The sequence below is a fragment of the Lates calcarifer genome, linkage group LG20 (assembly GCF_001640805.2).
Source record: "Lates calcarifer isolate ASB-BC8 linkage group LG20, TLL_Latcal_v3, whole genome shotgun sequence".
Taxonomy (NCBI): Eukaryota; Metazoa; Chordata; class Actinopteri; family Centropomidae; genus Lates; species Lates calcarifer.
Genome location: NC_066852.1, coordinates 1,633,701 through 1,640,055, shown reverse-complemented (window position 1 = coordinate 1,640,055; position 6,355 = coordinate 1,633,701). Strand labels below are relative to the sequence as shown.

Sequence of the window (6,355 nt, the reverse complement as noted above, 5' to 3'; positions counted from 1 at the left end):
TGGAAAAGAAAAAGGTGAATACTTTAAGAAGCATAAATAGCAAATATTGAATAAGCATAAAGACTGGAAGCACAATAGCAAATGAATGAAGAGCAACAGTAAAGAATTTAAAAATTGAATGCAAAGGACAAGCTTAGATTTCACTGTAGTCATATACACATCAATAATTAAAATAATGCCTTCAATATAGTTTGGGTTAAGTGACTTGTGTGAATTTGCACAGTTCCTCCTCAAATGCAGGCTTCACCCTATGTCACTTTTAATTCTGGAAAACATGGGCATCATTCATGGATTCATTAGCTAGCTAATATGCTACTTAACGAGCTAAGCTAACAAGCCAAGTAGTTTAAGGGCTTTCACTGTTACCTGCTAATTAGTGATAACGTATACATAAAATAATAGCAGAATTTTACTCACCGAAAAAAAACTGGAACACGGCGTCTTGGCCGGTCTGTTAACCTAACAGCAAACCATGTTATATGTCCATATTTGCGTGAAGAAGTCTCCACAGGGCACAGGAAACATGGCGGACAGGTTACTCGGATTAGCTGAGGTGACGCCTAGCAGACCGCTAACGGCTAACCGCTCGGTGGCTACTCACTCAAAGCAGCCACGCGCTCACTAACGCACCACTTTAAGTTAACTTAATACACTTTAAACAGTTTGTATGACCGGGGCAATTAGCTATAGGGAGGAAAGCCACTTTGCGTATCAGGCTATGAACTCTAAAGTTGGGCACTTTTGGCTTTTACCTGGCTTAACACAGGGAGGTTGCTGACAAGTGGCTAACTGAAACCACAGAGGTGTTCAACGTCATAACGCCGAATCTGGTCCCCAAATTACATCCGCTTGATTGGAAGACCGGACCGAGTGCCGCTCCAATCAGGATCCAGGATTCAGGCAGCGGGAAAAAAATCAGCAACGCCCACAGCATCTGGAGCCAATCATGTGTTGGGAACCACACATCGTCATTAGCATATACACCAACATTTCATAAAAATGGTAGTTTGTCTACAGGTGAAAATAACAACACATAACTGAGTGAGTTTTGTGCAGATCACTTTTAAGACATATTTTTCATCTGTTTTTCCGTTTCTACTGAACCACATCACTCAGTCCTCAGCTGTAAAACAATCTAATCTATTCATAAAGAAGCCGCGGCCTTCACTATCACATTATATATTCCCCTCATCAACACAAAACACCAACCCACAGTTGCATTTCTTCATATTTGAATTTTAATGAACAGAACAAAATCAGCATCAACATATTTCACCATACAAACACTGTCATTAAGGACCACCATTTAACACAGTCTGACTAAAGGCTAGAATCAAGTACCACTATCGTTGCAAAGAAGAACCCAGTGCTATAACCATGTTGTGGTCTTTATGTGCACCTGAGAATCTAGTCTACATCTCAGCAATGACTGGCAGTATCGGGGCCTTAAATCTCAGGGGTTGCCTGCATTTGTTGCGACAGCCAGACGTCCAGATAAACACAATGCCTTTCTGTCTTTCTGCCTGTCTGTAACCTGAGGATACGCCTTCAGCTGTCTGTTTTACTTCATCTGCCTTTTTCTCAAAGTCTGTCTCTCTGTCTTCAGCCGTCTTCCTGCTGTTCGCATCAGAAACCCGTCTGCTCCAGGGATCCTTTAAACAGATCTCAGCACGGTTTGAAACCTGATTCCCATCTGACTTGGTCAGACGGGGATGATGTGCTGAGTGGTTGAAACTGGAAATCTGCCACCCTGTTTTCTTCTCCTCCTCCACCCATCCTCTGCGGACAAGCCGAGCAGCAGTGAGGAAAGAGTCTGTCTGGCTGTGGAGTGTCTCTGGAGGCTCTGGGAGTGGAGGCCCAGGCATGGCTGGTGTCCTACCCACGCCAGAAGGCATGCTCTCTGGGTTACTGCTGCCCTGCATTCCCCTCCTCACTCCAGTCTCCACCTCAGCTGCAGAAACACCTGGTTTGAGGCAATAAATCTTTTGTTCATTTTGAAATACCTGTACATTGCATGTTAAGGCAGATTAGAGGAAGTGATATCAGATGATATTAGATCAGTGGTTCCCAACCTAAGGGTCAGGACCCCATGAAGGGTCACAGTCTGAGAGATTGTGAAATCATGACAGGATAAAAAACTACTTTTCAGCTTTTCAGGCTTTTTAAAATCTTTGCCTTTTTTCCTTTGGTGGTTTTATTAGATTTTTTTGTAGTTGTTAAAATTGCATTAATAAACATTTCTGAACAAGGGGCAGTGCTGAAAAGCAGTTAAGTTTATTGCTGTGTTTTTTCCAACTTATACAGCTCATATACACATAGAAATAAATAATAAATGAGTGCAGATCCTTTTAGGTTTATACACTGAAATTATCTAAATATTTTTTATATATAAAAAGTACCAAGTCCCGAACAAAGATTAATGTACTCATCATCTTATTTTAAAATGTATTTCCTTTTCTGTTGTGACATGTTTCTGTCCTCGTGATGAATCTAAGTTCAGTGTTGATAGTCCCTATGTTTTGAAAACACAGGAACACAACAAAACTACAGAGAGGGTGATCATCTCTGTGCAGCTCTGAGGTGTCTTCACCAGGGGGAGGTAGAGAGTGTGTGAAAGGCCTCCAATAGGAAGATAAATGCAAAGACATGCAGCAGTGAAATCAACAGTTCCTAGAATAACAGGTCATCTGTTTTTCTTGGCTATATTTAGTCATGCTTTTGTCATGCAAGTGAAACAACCAAGCTGAACTAACCTGTTCCTCCTGAAGCTGCTGTCAAAGCGCCTCGGACGAGTAAATAATAAATCTGTCCTGTGGGTTTGGAGACCCAGAGAGCAGGGCTCAGGGTGACTGAGGTCGTCCTGGTCACTGTAAGAGAGAGCAGGATCCCTGGGTTCAAGGTACACCTGCAGTGGTGGGGGAAGAATGTGAAAAAGATCAATGATAAGACACATATCATTATAGGTTATCATGATGTGATATATTATGGCTGCAGTCCCAGAATAATCAGTGCACATTTTGATGTGGTTGAAATTTGACGTCAAAAATCTCCTTTGTTAAATTCAATATTCTTTAAAAGCACAACACAGCTTTAACCAGTTGTTACTTATTGATTTGTATAAACTATTGATGGAAATCTGTTCACTGACCTGCTCTGCCATCACAAACTCATCCTCATGCAGAACTTTATTTTACATTTCACGGACACCAGATATTTCAGCTTGAATTTTGGGAAACTTTGATGCACAAGACATCAGAATATTTTGATGTGATGGATTGTTACAATTGTAAAACAGCATTAACATCACACAGTTTCAATGACGTGTTGAAACAAGTGGATACAGATGATCAATGATGCTGTAAGACAAGATTTTTCCAACTTTTACACGACTAAAATGGAAATAAATGAGCTTCACCACTTTCCCTTAAATAAACCTGAATTTATCATCATAACAGAGAAGCTCAGCCAGTAATATGTAACCTGCCAAGCACAAAGGAGGACACTTCACGAATGAAAGACCATGGTACACATTAGATAAATGCTCACAGCCTCTAATCACATCAAAGTGTTTCTCCATCTCTATCTCATCTAAACAGACACATATATGAACACATATAAAATCAAACAGTTCCAGTAAACACAAAGTAAACTGCCACAAAGCTGCAGATTCAGTTTCTGTAGATACCAGATTTCAGTGTGAGATCCTCATTTCTCTCTTCTCTCCTCTTCCTCCTCTCAGGACTGACTGCTCCATCTGACCCACTTTCTCTTTTTCCTCCCCCCTCTCTCTCTAACTCTCACTCCTCTCTCTCTCTCTGTGGTCCAAAGTCCATTTCAGAATATAGCCAACATTTTGAAATACAGTGAAATACTGAGTTGCCTGTGATGACAAAATAAAATAAACTGTACCTGTTGCTTTTTAAACATCAAAACAACTGAAAAACAGAACATTCCCATCATAAGGTCGACTTGCCAGTTTTTCCCAAGCTGTCAAACATATGTGGTATTCATCAGCAGATGGAGTTTTGTTATGGAGATGCATTTGTTCACATGTGAGTAGCAGCTGTTGTGTTTTAATCCACAGCACTTTAAGAACGTCTTCTCCAGCCTGAGAACATTTTCTCCAGCAGCAGCAGGGCGGCTGTTTTAAGTGGAAGAAGCTCTGATAAACCTCCTGTATGCTGCAGTACCTGCACCAAACAACAGACAGAAAAGTCTGAGACTCTCTGGGGAACAGAGTGGATCATTAAGGACGTGAAGATGTGAAGAGGCAGATATTTTTCTCAGGAGTTGGTGCGGATAAAACAGAGCTAAGAGGAGAGTGAATACTGGGTTTGCATTCATCAGGTGTCCAGAGGAAGGACTCCAAATAAATGCTAATGTTACATGTATAAATAATAATGCATTTGCTAACATATTTTTAACCCTTTAACACTCCTCCCAGCCGCTGACCCTAACCCTAACCTCAAAGTTTAACCCTATATATTTACAAAGTAAATATGTATGCCATTTAAAAATACTGAACCAAAACTTTTTTCCCCAACGTTGCCCAGGTTGATATGAGAGGATACTATAGGGAAACAAATGAAGCAATTCCATTTCTTTCAGCACATATTCGGCTGCTTCTAATCTGTTTTTCTCTGCACTCACTGGGCTCACTGGTGAACTTTGTCACCTCTGCTGAGAACCCTTTTTCTGAGACCAAACGTCTGCATTATATTGACAGGAGTCTGGACTGTAACCTCAGTCTGCAGGGCTGCTGCTCTGCTGTCTGTTTGCTCTGATCAGACTTTTACTCTCTGGTCATCACTTCCTGAGTTCAGCAGGTTTATCTGATGAGGAGAAATCATCAGGACTATTGGACTAAATAAACTCATCTTACCACGTTGTACAAGTCATGTAGTAAAAACAAAAACACTTGATGACCCAAAAGTAATAAAACTTCACCCAGATTGAAAATGTATTGATTGATTGAATTTCTTTGGTGATTAAAAAACACATAACACAGCACTGCAGTCATTACATACATCAAGAAATCACTGAGGATAAAAAAAAAACAAAACAATAAAGCATGAAGGCTTATTTCCATTGTGGTCCTCTAAAATAAAACTTAACACTCCACATGATAAAAAACAAAACAAACAACAAAAACAATAGTCCTAGACAATGCAATTAACACAAATGACAATTAAATAGGTGGGTGCTCAATTTTCTTGGTCACAAACCTTAAGATTATAAATTGAGTACACTACATTGGTAACATTTCTTTAAGGCCATTTTAATGAGTTCTGTGAAACACTCAGTGGGCAGATTATTCCACCGTACTGCTGCTTATTGAATCGAAAAGGTTTGAAATTTGTTGAGCTTCCTCTTGTAAAGTCTCTTACCAATGAGAAACAGTTACCCAGATATTTTGGAGCCATATTTCGAACTATTCTGTAAGTGAGTATATATTTCTTTTTTCAACCGTCAACCAGTTATGGTCATTGTTGGACATATCACATGATTATTTGTTGTGGTATGCCTTTAAAAAATGCATCATCCCAAAATACAAGTCATGAATTTTCTGTTTTCCATCTACTGCTTTGTGTCATTTCTGTTGGCATATTTGTGGCTGTTGCACATGAGTAAATAAGCTCAAAGGTGTAAGTCAAGCACACGAGACTGTAACCCCCCCTGCTCTCAACTATTCCAAATATTTAAGGATTTCATCATGTCATGTGATCATCAGCTTCTAAAAGCTGCTGTTCACATGTTTGCCATTTGTGCCAATTCATAGTGGTTCCTACTGATCTGGGTCAGAGGTAATGGGAAAGCTGTAGCCACTGGTAGTCAAAGCTCTTGAAAAGACCAAATCCATTGCCTGCTGGTGGAAATGCTCACTAGGATGCCAAATCTGTATTCATCCACTGCTGAAAAGTCCCCAACAAACTCACATTTTATTTGTGTTTGAGTAAGGACCAGTTCAGCCAGTTCAAACTAACACGTGCATGAAAAATCTCAATGTGATCTCTGACAAGGATTTAAATCTCAGTTCCCACACCGAGGCTGTAACAAAATCTTCCATGGAATTTTAAAAACATATCTAAAATGAGAAACTTTATGTCCATGCCTCTATCTTGTCTAAAGTGGACTACAGCGATGCACTTCTCACTGGCCTCCCCATTAGACAACTCATTAGCAACTCATTCAAAATGCTAGATAGCACTGGCTCCTACTTAAATAAAATATAGATTTCAAGGCCTACCCTTATTGTTTATAAGTCTCTCAATGATCTGGGCCTGAAATATATCACAGATATGTTTGCTTAATACAAAAGTAGGTCTCTCAGATCTGCAGAGACTGGTCAGCTACT

At 39.9% G+C, this 6,355-nt stretch overlaps 1 long non-coding RNA gene across 1 annotated transcript; it reads right to left on the bottom strand.

The window, feature by feature from the left end:
* Positions 1-1,215: 1,215 nt before the first annotated feature.
* Positions 1,216-3,820, bottom strand: LOC108899874 (uncharacterized). The gene is made up of 3 exons (XR_001963621.2): positions 3,686-3,820; positions 2,754-2,905; positions 1,216-1,963 (listed from the first exon to the last, which is right to left on the bottom strand). It is a non-coding gene; the product is annotated as an uncharacterized LOC108899874 (long non-coding RNA).
* Positions 3,821-6,355: the final 2,535 nt, after the last annotated feature.